Raw genomic sequence first — 16,563 nt, forward strand, 5'->3', positions numbered from 1 at the left:
CTTGAGACCGTGAGGGGCTGGTTCTTGTCTTCATTTTCCCTTACTATAAAACCGAGGTTTAAGGAGCTTAATCGCCCAAAGCCTTCTGGTAAATGAACGACAAAACCTGTCCTTTCCTCCAAGCTCCCTGTTGATCAGTTAATTCTACATATATAGGATTACAGGGTCTCCCAGGAAACATCTGTCTTAGCATCCAAATTAAGCAAACATTTAAATTTGGGTTTAGTGCCTGCCATTTATACTCAAAATGATAAATGCTTCGTTTCCATCCCTTAATTAGAGGAGGGAGACTCCGAGGATGCTCCAGGAAGGATGAGTCACAGAGCAACATTTAAGCCTCCTTAATATTAAGGCAAACTCCTAAAATTGTGTAAAAAACTAATTTTTACTGTAATTTACACCACAGAGCCTTTGATACGGATACGTGTGCACTCATATTTGTTGACTGGCTGGTAACAAAGAGAAGTAAGAATTGAATGCCACGCTGAGCAGGAAAGGTTTAGATAGAGGAAAGGGGCGCCATCTCCAACTCCCCACAGTACCTCCCAGGAGGATGCTACTGGGAAGCCCTCACACGTTACCTGCAATGTGGTTCCCAACTCTCTGAAATATGCAGGTTAGTTAGTGCGAACACCTGCTTTGCTGTGTGAAACACCAGCTTCTCAGACCCTGTCCTGGGCAATCAGCATGTGCAGGTCTGGAACTAAGCCTGGGAGTCTGTATCCTCAGGGCAGACGAGTCTTGCAGATGACTGGCACTGCCCTGTGGAGCACGCTCCCCAGTGAAACGGGACCGGCAAACTTTAATGTCTGTTTCTTGCCGGAGTCATGCAGTGTAAGTACTGGAAGGTCCTTTTAATCCAATGATCCAAACGGTCCATTTTACAGCAGGGGAAACTGGAGCCAGCGAAGAGCTAGAGACTTGGTCCTATTTTAGTGGCTTCAATCTTTCAGGTTTATGAGACGTGTATTTGTGCCACCAACTAATGACAAAAAAATTGAGGGAGAGTCTAAACTCAAGACTAAAATAGACACACAATTGCACATATACACATACGAGAGAGAGAGAGAGAGAGAGAGAGAGAGAGAGAGAGAGCACAAAAAGGTTTGATAGTTATCTACATACCACAAATTGAAAAATCTTTTCTTTATGTCCCACACAGATACATAATCGTTCTGAAGTGAAAAGAGGTAAGAGTTATTATTCCTATTTTCCAGACTAGAACCATAAGTACTCATGGCTCCATCAGATTTTGGGGCTACTTAGCAATAAACACCGCAAGCAGGCAGAATCTCCGGCATGGGAGGGTCGCTTGCTTTTCCAGTAGTGGAATGGAACTCTGGCAGCGCAGATGACAGTCACCATTTAAGAGGCACCACTTGGTGGGGAACAAAACAGTGTGTGGAACTTGTAATGGAAAGCCCAAAATTTCATGGGAGGACGTTGGAAATACTTCCAGGAGAGAGTGTGAGAGCCAGACTTGGCACATTCAGTGACCTCACAGACACTGGTGCCACCTGACTTTGCTGTAACTTGTCTGGGTGTGCTAGGTTTTTCTGTGAAGTTTATACCAGAGATTAGATCTTTAGCCAGGACGCAGGCACTTATTTTCCTGCCGTGCGCTCAGACTTCCCCTGGGAGAAAAACAAGGAGGGAAGAAAGGGAAAGTTAAGATTTCAACTTACTTTGCCTCCAGACAAGCAAACCACACTTTCCACAGACATCTGCCGGCATTCGCTAGCTTGGATATGGAAGAAGTTGAAAATTGAAACTACTGTGCTATAGGTAAGGACCAAGAAGGGGAAAAAAATAGACTCTGCCTCTAGTTGGAATGCCTAGAAATGGCCAAGGGTTCTGCTGTTTTCAGAGGCTTCTCTAGTGGTCTGTAAAGGTTCAGGCCTGGCAAGTTCGTTAAGTACTCTTAATAGAGTTTCCATGGCTGTGGTGTCTTTTTACTTTGGGTTAACTTCAATTCTCACATCATTGAGACGACATATATGCCAGGCACTGTTTAAGGAGCTTTTTGATTCGAGACCCAACTTTGAGAAGTTTGAAGACACTGGTCCATGTTAACCAGGCAAAGCGATAAATGGTGCGTGTCACAGCCACAAGACACAGGCTCACCTAAGACCTGGCCTTGAGCACAGCACCATAAATGGCACCTCTGCCTCCCACTCTTTCCTGTGGAGTCTTTACAAGGGTAGCTGCTACAATTCTTTTTACTTAATATATCACAGCTCCCAAGGCAAAATATTATAAGCAATGCTAAAACATAAAAAATCAAATTATAAACCTTTCAAAATAAGCAAATAAAAACTAAAACTGGAAGACACAGAAAAAAACATCAAAAACAGAGTCAAAGAATCCAATTATAGTTATTATGCTAAAGGTTCAAGTGTACAGAGAGACAAGATGGAAGGACATACAGGTGACACTAACAAAGATGGCCATTCTGATAAAAAGAACCAAAGGAAACTGTTAGAAATGAGAAAAAATGCAAGGAATGAAGAACACCTCTGCTAGGCTGAACACTGGAAGGGAGGAGGATTCCACACTGAGGACAGAATCTCTAAGAGTACGTGACGATGTCTAAATAAAAACCTCAAAACTGAAAAGCAAACAGAGAAAGACTAGGAAGAAAGCAGTAGAAAAGCCAAGAACTGTGGGCTACTCGCCAAAGGTACTCTATGCATACACTACGAATACGGAAGAATGAAGAAACAGAAAACAGAACAGAGGAAATATTTAAATAGGAGAGTTTCAAAATTAATTCCTGTCACCAGACCACAGTCCCCAAAAGCTCGGAGAACACAAACAGAATAAACACAACAATCCTGGAGTGGGCATATTGTTTCAAATACAAATAAAGCACACATCCTGCAAGGATCCAAGCAAAAGACAAAGCCATGCTCATCTATCAGGGGTCCAAGGTAAGAACTATGTTTTAATTATTCACAGAAGTAATGCAAAGGGGGAAGAAAGCAAAGGTTTAAAGTGTAGAGTGGAGAAAGAAAGCAGACACACAGCAGAAATCCATCATAGACAGTTGCCTCTCAGAACCAGCAGAGGAACAAAGACATTGAAGGAAGCCATTCTCTGTGGATCTGCTTTGCAAACACTGTTAGGGGATGTTCTTTACGGGGAAAGATAGAAACGAAGCTTGAAAATCCAGAGCCGAGATCAAAAAACCAAGGAACAAAGGAAAGCAAACAGAAAGTTTCAAATTCATAAATGATCTCACAGTTTGTCCAAAATAACAGGAAAATGTTTTGGATTGCATACATGTACATTATAATGCACATGTGTGTGCACTTATGTACAGCTAACGTGACAAGAGTAACATCAATGATGTATGAAACCCAGTGGAAGAATTACAACCATTTATTATAAAGCAAAGATATAACTAATTCATAAACCACGCATTAGGCTGACACTCTTTGAAAGACTTGGATTTCAAATGTAGATGTGATTTCTAGGGCAATCAGTAACATGGTATATTTTTTCAAAAGCATAACCTATGTGTCAATATAGGAAGAAAATTAAATCATATAAAGTGATCGGTTAAACGACAGATGGCCAAAAAGAGTGGATGACAAAAGTTGGAGCAAAGGACCAAGACATCAAGCACAAGACAGTGGTAGACACGGAACATTGATGCTCGTGTATTGGAAGTAGCCTGAGGCACAAGTTTAAAGGGATTATCAGAAAGGACCACGACTCTACACCCAACTATATGTTCTCTGCAGAGGTCTGTTTCTTTGAAACCCTGACATCTCAAAGTACCACTGTGTTCCTAATGGTGTAATTAGTGTTCCTCATTGCCTCTTACCCTTGAAGTCACCCCATCCTGAGACTCCTCAGATGCTGCACTTTAGCAGTGATGCAGTTTCCAGAGTCACAGAGATGTATAAAGACAAATGACCTTATTAACAAGAAGCAGGCCAAGACATAACTATCCCCTCTCTTGCAAATACCCTCATGATTTTTATGACCTCGCAATGACCATATGAATTATTCTTACTGCCTGGCTCGTTTGTTCTGCCTACTCTATGTATCTGATTTCCAGAGAAACAACAACACGCAGACATTTTGGAGACCCCCAAGCGGGTTTTTCTGAATGAGCTGGAAGATCCCAACCCCAACCTGGTTCTCTTGTGCAAACAGTCAAGCACACTGCCAACCCTGGGCTTTGCTCAAGCTCTATTACCTGCTCAGAAAGATTCTTCCAAATGTAAGCATAAGGAAGGAAGGAAGGAAGGAAGGAAGGAAGGAAGGAAGGAAGGAAGAGGAGGGAGGAAAAGAGGGAGGAAGGGTGGGAGCTAGTTTTCCAAAAAGGATTCATTCAGTCTCTGCCTGCTTCCTGTTGTTGTGATAGAACAGCATGACTGAAAGCAACTTAAGGCTGAATGGGTTTATTGGCTTTTGCTTCCACACTACCTGTCATGAAGGCAAGGCAAGAACTCAAGGCAGAAACTGAAGCAGAGACCACGATTCCCTCAGTCTTCTCTCTTACAGAACCCAAGACCACTTGCCTAGGGGCTGCACAACCTACTCTGGGCTGGACCCTCCCACATCAATGGTTAATCAAAAAAGTGCCCCACAGATTTGTTTGCAAATCTAGAGGGGGCATTTGCTCAATTAAAGCTTTTTCTTCCTAGATGACCGTAGCTTGGGTCAAATTGACAAAAAACAAAACCCTATCCAGCATATCAGGTCATTTTGGAAAAAGCCAGTGTGCCATCCAGCTTAGGAATGTAGACACTCAGGTTGCCATGTTGGGCTCATGGTGTTTTTTAAGTGAACTGACTCTGTCGGTGTTACCTCTGAGCCATACACAAACCCCTCCCTGTTCATCTGCTCTTACCTTACACCTCATGCTTAACAAAAAGCCTCGACATGCATGACTCTGCAGCCTTCCCTTGTGGGTGCCTTGACCTTCTCAGGTCCTCCTAACAGCTCAGATTTAACCCTGTCATAGCCTGAGCAGTTTGCATGTTCGTCACTCTCTTCAAATGAATCTGAAATGATGAATCTTTTCTCAAGAGTCATAGTCAAAATTTGGGTTGAACTCTGTTTCCATCTCGGGTGTCTGTGAACAGCTTCTTCGTTGCCTGGAGGAGGTGTACTGAGTTGTGGTTGGGGAGAGACTATACTTGTGTTTAAATGAACTCCTAGGTAATGGCCATGCAGAAGAATTGGAGTGAAGCTGCAGGCTTCATCTAATATGGCAACAGTTCTGAAGACATAATTTGCCTTTACTGTTGTGCTACCTGGTGGCTGTCCCTCCCGAGATAATCCCTGTGCAGTGTTTGTGTATTAAGTAGGCAAGCCCAACGCCTGACACCTTACTTCATTACTCAACCTCTGCTGTCAGCAGGGGGCAACATGAGCCCATTTATTTTACCCATCCTGTCTCTTCTAAGGCTCCTCCCCTCCACTAGTGAAGGAACTCATGATTTATAGTTACTTTTGTGTCAAATCACATAACTGTCTTGAAGCCCACCTCCTTTGAGTCTCTCTCTCCCTCTCTTTCTCTCTCCACACACACACACACACACACACACACACACACACACACACACACACACACACAGGTACATGCTTACACTATATAACTCCATAATAAATATTTATTTAAAATAATTGCCACACATGATTAGACCTTAGAACATTCCAGGCATGGGTTTTCAGTATGCATTCTCTATGCATTCTCTATGCCTGGTCTCTCACACCCTCCCCAGATCTCCACAGGGATTCTCCTTATCTTCCTTTGTTACATGGAGAGGACATGAGCTTGCCACACAAGTCAGTGTTGGAAATGACTACAGAGGCAGCTACCTGTTGTTCTAGGGAGCCAGCAGGAAAGGTCTGGTAAGGGGGAGATAGAAAGACTTCATTAGAGGCCCAGAAAGGAGGGTTGGGGAGCATCGACCACAGGTCAAGGGGCTGCAGGAGAGGTTCAGCATTCTCAGTGTCTTACCATGAAGCCATGTGCTAAAGCAGAGAAAAAAAGTGATGAGAAATTGGGAATGATGGATCATGATTGTATTCCAAGGCTATTTGGGAGGTTGAGGAGGGAGCATTGTATGATCAAAGCCTCCCAGGCATGAGTCTGGGCAACCTGGTGGACCCTGTCTCAAAATAAAAAGAAAAGAAGGCTGAGGCTAGCTCAGTGCCTGGCATGCACAAAGCCCCAAGGTCAACCCTGAGTACTGCAAGCAAACAAGCAAGGACATGAAAGAAAAAAGGGAGGGAGGGAAGGAAGGAAGGAAGCAAGGAAAGAGTTCTAACCCTAGTAGTTGATGAGTGTTCATAGAAGGCCTGTGATTCGAGAAGGAAGAAGGGAGAAGAGAGTTGAAGAGAAGGAAAGGGAGGGGAGGAAAGGAAAGAAAAGGAGAGAAAAGGAAAGGGAAGGGAAGGGAAGGGAAGGAAAGGAAAGGAAAGGAAAGGAAAGGAAAGGAAAGGAAAGGAAAGGAAAGGAAAGGAAAGAAAGGAAAGGAAACGCAAGGCAAAGCTGGGACCACTGAGATCACAAGGACTCCATGACACTAAGGTTAGGTGGCAGGGTAAGCACATACCACCTCCACATGTTCTGTGGTGGGAAGGATAAGATATTGTTTGTGTTTTAAAAAACTGTGCAGCTTGCTGAGTGGAGAAAAGATTAGCTTGGGGACTGAGTGCAAATGAATGGAGAGAGAGAGAGAGAGAGAGAGAGAGAGAGAGAGAGAGAGAGAGAGAGAGAGAGAGAGAGCTCCTAACAGAACAGTGAGAGACGATGATAGATGAGAGACCAAAGGCAAACCCAGGAGAGGCTGGGGATATGGAAATGGACACGGAGTCCTGAGCAGGGTCTTCTAGGTTTCTAACAGTTGTCACTGGCTACATTATTAACCCCCATGCACAATTTTGTGTAAGATTATAATTTGTTACATTTTTCTTTCTTACAAAGCTACCAGTCATTTGCAGCCCCTTCCTGGCTTTATGACTCTCTTTTGTTAATGTTTCAGAAATGTTATTTCTACTGGAGTCTTTTTCAAATCTTGTGAATCCTATGATGGGGATATTCACAATTAGCATTTAATGACAACCTTTTTATAACTCAACAATTCAATAAGTTATGAATTTGTGAAGCTAATTTACTTGCGTTCTTACTATCTTAAAGCAGTCGTTTGAAGGTTGGGAGGGGTGGGAGTGTAGTTTAGTGATGTAATAATGCTCACTTTGCATCCACAGGCTCTGGTTCTGATCCCCATGCCAATAAAGAAGGGAGGGAGGGAGGGAGAGAGGGGGAGAGTGAGACAGAAACAGACACAGAGACAGACAGGCAAGGGAGGGGAGGGAGAAGAAGAGAGGGAACTGTGCACAAGAGAGTAGTGCATGAGAGATTAGTTATTTCAGTGCCTTGTTGTATATGACATTGTAATAGAAAGTTTGGTCTCAACTTGATCCCCTTCCCCCTTCTTTATTTTGAAGAATCTATTCTTCCTTTTCTGCTTTACGTACTGTCTTATACTCCCAGCCTTCACTGCAATCAAGTACTAAGGACAACTTAGCAAACTCTGGGCTCACAGCTCAGGTTACAGTCCTCCATGAAGGGGAGTGATGGTGGCAGGAGCTGCAGCTGTAGGTCACACCATGTTCACAGTGGGAAGAGACCAACGCATGAGTGCATGCTAGAGCTCAGCTTACTTTCCCTATTTTGTAGTTCAGGATTCCCTGCCCAGAGAATGGTCCTACCCACAGTTAGAGTTCATCTTCCCATATCCATTATATAACCCAGACAGTCCTTTATAGGCATGTTCATAGGCTACCAATTGTACTATGCACAATTCTTCCCTCACAAGTATGCACAGAGGCTGTCTTCTCTGGGTAAAACTGATAATACTGACCATCATTAATATTAAGTTCTTATTCAGTGCTTATCTGGGAGAGTTTTCTTTCTCTCTCAGTATCTTATGGCCTATTTTTCTTTCTTCTTTTTTCTTTCCTTTTTAGTTTCTTCTCTCTCCTCCTCCTCCTCCTCCTCCTCCTCCTCTTCCTCCTCCTCCTCTCTCTCTCTCTCTATCTCTCTCTCTCTCCTCTCTCTCTTTCTCTCTTTCTTTGTGTGTGTGTGTGTGTGTGTGTGTGTGTGTGTGTGTGTGTGTGTGTGTGCCCTTTTTGTTTTCTGTCATTTTTTTCAAGAAAGTTTTCTCTGTGTAGCCTCGGCTGTCCTGGTGCTCACTCTGTATACCAAACTTGGCCTCAAACTCAGTAATCCTCCTGCCTCTGCCTCCCAAGTGCTGGGATTAAAGGCATTCAGCACTGTACCTGGTTTTTGTTGTATTTTCAATATAAAGTGTAAAGTCTTTTGCATTTCTTTGTTTTTGAGTATTTACATTATGTATTTACTCACATTTTCCCCACATACTTTTACCTCACTTCTGGGTCTCTTTTCTTCTGAATGCCAGAACTCTCGCCTGTATATTTACAGCTTGTTCTTTCACGCTGAAACTCTCAGGCTTCTGCTCAGAGATCAACCCCATGAGCCATTCCTTTGAAAACGGTGTTTGCTGAAGACAGTTTTATATTCTAGGTTTTGAGTACTTTTCAGACACCCACTGGTTCTATAGCTTCTTTACAATGGCTGGTTATTTTTGTATCCTATAATTATTCTCCATTCTCAAAGCATTCTTGCGGAGCCTCCTTTAAAATGCTGGCGTGTGCACTCTAGTAATTCTGCCATGGATACACAGGTGTGCCCAGCAGGCCTGCAGCTTCGTCTTTGGGGAGGGTTCTACTGTTTAGCTTTCGAGGGATTTTTACAGGTGAGCCCGCATTCTGACATGTGAGGGGATAGAAGAAAGCCCAGGCACAGCTAAATGAGCTGGGGGTGGGATCCAGGCAGGAAAGACTCCCTGAGAATCATTTCTGAATATGGAGACCCTGAAGGGACACCCCCTTGTCTAAGTTGTATTTTAAATAGAAATTTCAGTCTAAACAGTTCCTCCATTTGCCGTCTGGCCCTCCAGAGTCTGTGGCAGCTGAACAGGGAGGATGGTGGCCTGGGTGAGGTAGAGCAAACTGCATGTTTGTGCAATAACTTCCCACTTCAGGCTCTGTCCTTCCATGATGTGTAAGAATCAAATGTGATGAAGAGGATGGTTCACTTTAACCTCCTGATTATAAACATCCAATAAGTGACACAGAGATTTCTAGGATATAGGCAAAAAAATTAAATACATGAAATAAAAGTGAAGAAGGAGGAGGAGGAGGGGGAAAAAAGAAGGAAGAAAAGAAGGAGGAGGAGAAGAAAAGGAAGAGGAGGAGAAGGAGGAGGAGGAGGAGAAGGAGAAGAAGGAGAAGAAGGAGAAGGAGAAGGAGAAGAAGGAGGAGGAGGAGGAGGAGGAAGAAGAAGAAGGAGAAGAAGGAGAAGGAGAAGGAGAAGAAGGAGGAGGAGGAGGAGGAGGAAGAAGAAGAAGAAGAAGAAGAAGAAGAAGAAGAAGAAGAAGAAGAAGAAGAAGAAGAAGAAGAAGAAACAAAAGGCAACATCCATCTCAAACATTGAACAGTAAGGAATGAAGCCCTACACAGAGTCCTAATTTGTCATGTCAATTTGATGGGGTTTAGAATCCCTGTGGAACTAACCCCTGGCATGTCTGTGCAGGTGCTGCTAGACAAGATTAGACCCACCCTCAGGGTGGCAGCACCATCCCATAGACTGGGGTTCTGGACTGAATAAGATGGGGAGAGTGCACTGTGTGTCCTGTGTCCTGGCTGTAAACCATGTGTGCAGTTGACTTGTGGTCTTATCTCAGGGCCTTCTGTGCCTTGATTGACAGCGAGTCAAGATGACCCATTCCCTACTTAGTCTGTTTACATGAGGCATTTTGTCACAGTAATGAGAAAACTAACTAACATAGAAACCAAAGCATATGTCCAGATAACCTGAAACTTCTGTTTGCCCATGACTAATGTTTTTGTATAACCATCTCACAAAATATTTGGGTTATACTAAGAATTATTTGTTATTCAGTGTAATGTGTGTCAGATATTATATTGGATTCAAAAGGTATTGATTGGCACAATTTGTCTGGTACCCTTATGGGGGAGAAGGAGGGGAAATATATGCCCTATATCACATGCTCAGAAGTGCCACAATGAAAACTGAGGTTCTTCCTTTCTAGACAGGCAGAAGGAGGCATTGCCATGTTATGGGCCTGAATACAGTCCATGCGCAGGTCATTCCTGAACCAGCCTTACTTCTCACTTCTGGTTCTCAAGGTAGATTATTATGATTTAGTGATGGGCTGGGTGTTCTAAAATTAGCAGAGACTGAGGAAAGATTCCTAGGGCTAAATGACTTCTCTTTGGAAAAAAACCCTCAAAAACAGTGGTTTTGATATATTCTATGTCTCTTGAAACTGTAAAATGCCAAGATGAAGCCGTCATAAGGAGATAAATTAGATCCCCAGAGTATGTGGTAACGATGGATAGTCATGTTTATTTTAATTTCTATTTGTTATCAATGTCCATAAATCACAAGAATTCTGTCAGCAAGGCTCAGGTACTGCTAATGTATCCTCTCTGCTGGGTCCCCATATCACATCTGCAAAAATGAGCATTGATTTTTAAGGGTTTGAAGCAACTGGATGACTACCTAACAAGGATTTCTGTCTGTCTGGGTAGGTGAATACCACCAGGGTCTTCATAAATCTCACACCCGTTGCTCACACTGTACAGAGGTAATACGACCCTACGGGAACCACCTTTCATTGCCACTCCAATGTCATTTGGCTGAAATAGTCGTAGACACTACTGAAGGTACTGATCGAGGTTTTCTTTTCCCCCAACAACATTGAGAATTTTGTTCTAGATCCCCCTGTAAATGAACCACGCTATGGAAACAAAGCACAGAATAAGCACTAGTCCTCACTGTTACTGCACAGTGATGCTGTATGTGCTACTGCAAAGGCTGATCTGAAAGGGGTTAGAATCCGGCTCGCCCTCGCAGCTCTGATGCTTCTTTTATTTCAAAGGACAACACTGTTCATCTGCCTGCTTATGAGATGGCTGAGATGTGCTTAGGCTCACCAGAAGTTGCTTTTGCAACCTGAATGGGTCTTAGTTGAGAAGGATGTAAAGAAGAAACTGAGGGCATCATTCAAGGTCTAGCCAAGGAAACTGAAACAACTCTACAGTGTGAACAAGAAAGCACACTGTGGACCCAACCAGCGGTTGTAGTAGTGAGGCATTGCTTTGGAGAATTAATGAAAATGATAAGGAGTGTAGAAATACCGGGTGTAGAAGCCACCACTTGAGGGTGGCTAATCTTGACAGGTAACTTGGAGTGAACTAAGAAACACTTAGAACATCTGTAAGGCACACTTTTCTGTCAATCTATAAGGGCATTTCCAGGAAAGATTGGCAATAAGGAAAACAATCAAGAGAGAAAGACATGCCCTTAGTATTGATCACAGCATCCGTAGTCTGAACTCCTGGATGGAGTTAATGTGGAATAAGAAAGAGTCAGCTCGTGCAAGCTCAGCTGCTTCTGAGTGGGTGCATCTGCTGCTGCTGCAGTCACCTGGGCTCACTGGAGTCTGATTTCTTTGGTCCTTTCAATGAGGACTCATAGTCGTGACTTTACACAGAGCATCCACATCTTCGCTTTTAAAATTGATCTATATCATTGATCTCCCTTGTCCTGAGACTTCCAGCTTCTTGGGCGAGCATCTGTGGATGGCTGCTTTATCAGCCTGCCGACAATCATTCTTGTATTACCCAGACTCACCGTTGCTTCTGCTTCTTTTAAGAATCCTAATTCACACACTCCTTCAGTTCTGAGACAGTGCACATCGTGAAGAGCTGTCCCCACTTCTTCATTTATCCTACTTGCTATAAATTTTGGTCCTTACTCTCCATTGGAAATTCGTTGGAAGGCAGAGAAACCTCTTTCTTTGCTGCCATTACTTTTAGAAACCTGACCTCTAGTCTGCTTGGAACATCAGTGCATAAGCAGGTACTACACCTCTGGACTTAATTAGAACCCTGTCTGAAACACTGGAGATAGGCTGGGGAAACTCTATGGTATGCTGTTCTGATAACTCTAAGGAGGCAGTGTAGAATTCACTGTCTGGAGATGGTGTTTGCCAATGTACTCTGGAAAAGCTTCCGGCTGGGGAAGCACACTAAAAAACAAACACCAAAGCCAACAAAAGAAAGTCCTCTTTCCACGGTATATGTACAGCAACATTCTCTATTAATAATATTGGGCCACTTGGCAAAGAATTATTTACAAGGTCCACCTCAGTGACTTTCAAGTAGATCGATGAAGAGTGGGTTTAGAGTTAATACAGTGTATTAGCTACATGGCACAGTTTGGTTTTATTTTGCTGTCACCAATACCTGCCCAAAGCGACTTAAAGGAGAAATGGTTTACCTGGCTCATGAGTTCAGGTCACAGTCCTTCCTTGCTGGGAATCTAGAGCAGCAAGAACTAAGAGCAACTGATCACACCTTGTCCACAGTTGAGAGCACAGAGCAATGGATTAATACAGCACACTCATAGGTTTTCTTCTCTATTTTAGGTAGCACAGGATCCCTGGCCCAGAGAATGACTGCACCTACAATGAAGTGGATCTCCCCACGTCAGTTAGTGTAATCAAAGCAAACCTCCCCCACAAGACCACCTAGCATAATCCAGACAATCCCTTGCCGATACTATCATACCTCATGATTCTAGATTGTGTAAAATTAACAACTCAAACTAACCATCATACAACCAAAGTCGAGATCAGCCCTTTAGAGGTGAACCCTGTGAAGACAGAGAAGATGAAAAGCTTGTCTTAGTAGCAGGTCATTGCTCCCATGACTTAGATATGAAAACAACCACCTGATGTTAATATACAGATTTCTGGCTTCTGATGGCTTTGGTTCCCGGCATTGAAATGGGGGTTCATCACCTAGATTTTTTATCTCGTGTTAGAACAGTAGTTTTCTTTTAAACTTTAAATAGTATTTTTCAAATGACTTCCTTGGCTGGCTTTCTTCCTTTCTCTCTCTCTTTCTCTCTCTCTCTCTTTCTTTCTTTCTTTCTTTCTTTCTTTCTTTCTTTCTTTCTTTCTTTCTTTCTTTCTTTCTTTCATTCAAGACAGGGTTTCTTTGTGCACTCCTGGCTGGCCTGGGACTCACTCTATAGACCAGACTGGCTTTGAACTCGAAGATCCTCCTGCCTCTGCCTCTTGAGTGTTGAACTTCCTCTTTTTATCACCCACCTTCATGACTAGGGCTAACTTGGAGTTTCATTGGTCAAGCTCTGACTTCACCACCACATATCAAAAACAGAGAAACTTGCTCTTTCTAAAACACATGTATTTGGAATTTTGAAAACAAGGTCAGCTGGAGAGGATACGAAAGAAGTGTGGAAATAATGTAAATACAGTATTCATGTATGAAATTCTCAAAGAATTTGAATAAAAGTGGGGTCAGCTTCACACAAGTATGTATTTATATATTTGATTGCTTTTGAAGTTTACTGTCTAGAGTGATTTTTCAGTATAATTAAAGAAAATGAGTAACTTCATCAATATTTCCTCAACCATTCTAATAAAATGTCTTCTGAGGCTCATACATTTAATACACCAGGAGTTTTCAATTTCATGCATGACTCAGCACTAAACAATACTATTGCAAAACTTCAAGGAACTGTAACCAACATCTTTTTCTATTGAGAAATTGTGATACTAATATGGACTCAAAGATTTGAAGGGAATATATAAGTTCTGTTTTGGGGGGTCCTTTTCCCTGTCCATGCGTAGTCATACATCAAGAACGGAAGGTACTCAGGGACTAAACCACTACTCAAAGACTACACATGGACAGACCCATGGCTCCAGCTGCATATGTAGCAGAGGATAGCCTTGTTGGGCACCAATAGGAGGACAAGCCCTTGGTCCTTCCAAGGTTGGATGCCTCTGATGTACGGGAATGTCAGGGTGGGGAGGTGGGAAGGGGGGATGGTTGGGGACAGGGAAGGAGGATGGGATAGGGAGCTTATGGACGGGAAACCGGGAAAGGAAATAACATTTGAAATGTAAATTTAAAAAGTCCAATAAAAAAAAGTAAAACTGAAAAAAAAAGAACAGAAGGAAAACAGTCCTGCGCCATATTCTGTCTGTAATACCCCAAGTTCAGAAAATCATTTCTTCCATTTCACTAAAATCATAGTAACCATGCTATGTCTCCCTGTGGTGATAACATAGACATGTCTTTATGAAGGTCTGTGGAAGGAACAAGCTTCATTTAGAGCTGAAGCATGACCCTGGCTCTGAGTCCCACCCCCCCAATCCCCCCAAGACTATCAACATCTAACTTTCCCTTAGAGTTGAGTCAGACATCATTTCACTGTATTCCACCAAATGGTGACTGACCGAATCTCATTTCCTTAATATTTCTCCAACTTCCCATACTGTCTGTCTCTAACTTTCTTAAAGCTTAAAGCCAATTCACACATAGAGCCCTTGTCCTATGACTCTAATTGGAGCTTGGCAGCCTTGAGAGTACCAACAAAGTCTTAAACCATGTTTTCCTTCCTGGGTTGGAGCGTTTTGTCTGCAATGTTGTCCACATCTCGGATTCTATAATTTTTATCAAACCACCTTAAAAATACAACATTCCAAAACAGCCAAGAAAAATCATTGAAGTTTTCTCTTATCATGGCCCTTTAAAAATAACTTTCTTAGTCATGTAAAAAGCAAGAGGGAAAGATGTCTAAAAATAGACACATCAAATGTTTAGGTTGTTCTTTGTTCTCTTTTTCTTTCAGCTAACAAGGTTGGTGATGGTAACCTGGCTGTGAGCCACAATAAAATGAACCACTAGATGGCAGTGACGTGAAGAAAATGCTAAGAAGCATGGCCACCTCCATTGTCATAGAGCTGCTTTGTCTGGTCACAAATCTTAAATTGAATTATTTAATCAATATAAACAGTAAAGAGCTACTGAGTTGGAAAATATTGATATCACTTTCTGGCTGTTTTAAGGACAATCAACCTTATAAACTTTATGGGGAAATTCACCTCAAGAAATAATTCTGGAACGTTGGATTTCTCAATGTTTTAAGGTTTTCTTTTTTTTTTTCTTTTTTTTTTCCCCTAAGAATGAGTTAAAAATGTAATGATCGAGTATAAATTTTTATCTTTTAAACAAAGTGGAATTGTTGGTTGTTAATTGTGGGGAAAGGATGTGGCTCATGGAAAGATTCATTAGTGTATTCCTTTGTTGGCAGTGTGAGCATTTCTCCCAAGCCTTCTGTGACATAATAAAGCCCTCCTAGGGGACCTACAATGAGGTGTGCTTAAAACTAAGGATGACAACCTTTGAAACCCTTGAAACTTCATGTCTGGGACTCCTCCACCTTCCCTGAGACTTCCTAAAAGGATGACCCATTTGGACCTGAACACCATCCACTAATACATTTTCCCTCCAAGGCCAAGATATTAAGGAGGTCAGTGAATTGAGTATTTATGGGAGACAATTGCTTTCCTCTCTAACTGGAACAGAGGTCAAAGCCCTTAGATAAAAGAGAAGAACAGACAATCAGAAGGACTTGGGTCACAGTTGAGGTTTTGACTCAGTCACTCTTGGGTTATCATAACAGAGGCAGCAAAGGTTGTGGAGGATTGAGGGCTTGTGGAGTTTTGATATAAACTGGAAGGAGCTGCAGGGGACCAGTAACTAAGAGTTTGTTCCAAAGTTGTGCTATCATGACTAAGTCTCAGTGGTTTTCTTACTTCCTGTAGAAAGCAGCACATTAATAGTTTTGGGAATCTAGTTGAATAATTTGGTAGAAGATGGGGTCTTACTCTGTAGGGAATCAAAGTCCTCCTGCCTCAGCCTCTGCAAGGCTAGGATTATAGCTACGTGCCGCCACACCTAGCAGAATTTCCCCTTTATTATTCCTTCCCTCACTGTCTTATCTCCTCAGCCTTGGTGGCATAGAGTATGACAAGGAAAAAGATTGGTTTTCATGTTGGTGTTTCTTTTACTTGGGCATTTGTTTTTGTTTCTAAATGATCTTTCCCATTTGCTAGGCCTGTTTTTCTTTTTCAATTTCCCAAAATTATAATGATTTTAGATCCGTTTACTTTAGAGACTCTACTTGATGTGAATTAGGAAATTCTTTGGAGCTCTATGCACAAGCTTGTGGTATGCTTCCTCTTGCTTCTGGTTACCTGGTCTCTTGCATGTTTATGATTTTGGAGTGTGGACTGAGCCTAACCAAAGCTTTGCCTAAGCATCCTGATGTCAACCCTAGGCATTTTTGCTTTTGCTTTTTCTAAATGATCAGTTCTTCACAGGTCTAATACTTTAGCTTTCTGTTAATTGTATATGCTTCCTATATCCAAACACTTTAGTCAAGAGGACTGGGGTTTAAACTAAGCACAGACCCCCCCTAACCTGGAATCAGCAAAGGTTAGACTAGATAGCTTAGTCTTCTGTGGGTGAATGAGTGGTCAGGACTGGAGGTTTTCTCCAGCCTATGGATACCTTTTTATCATTGCCTGATTCTATGTTATAAAAAAG

The sequence above is a fragment of the Rattus norvegicus genome, chromosome 9 (genome assembly GCF_021556685.1).
Source record: "Rattus norvegicus strain SHRSP/BbbUtx chromosome 9, alternate assembly SHRSP_T2T, whole genome shotgun sequence".
NCBI classification, from domain to species: Eukaryota; Metazoa; Chordata; class Mammalia; order Rodentia; family Muridae; genus Rattus; species Rattus norvegicus.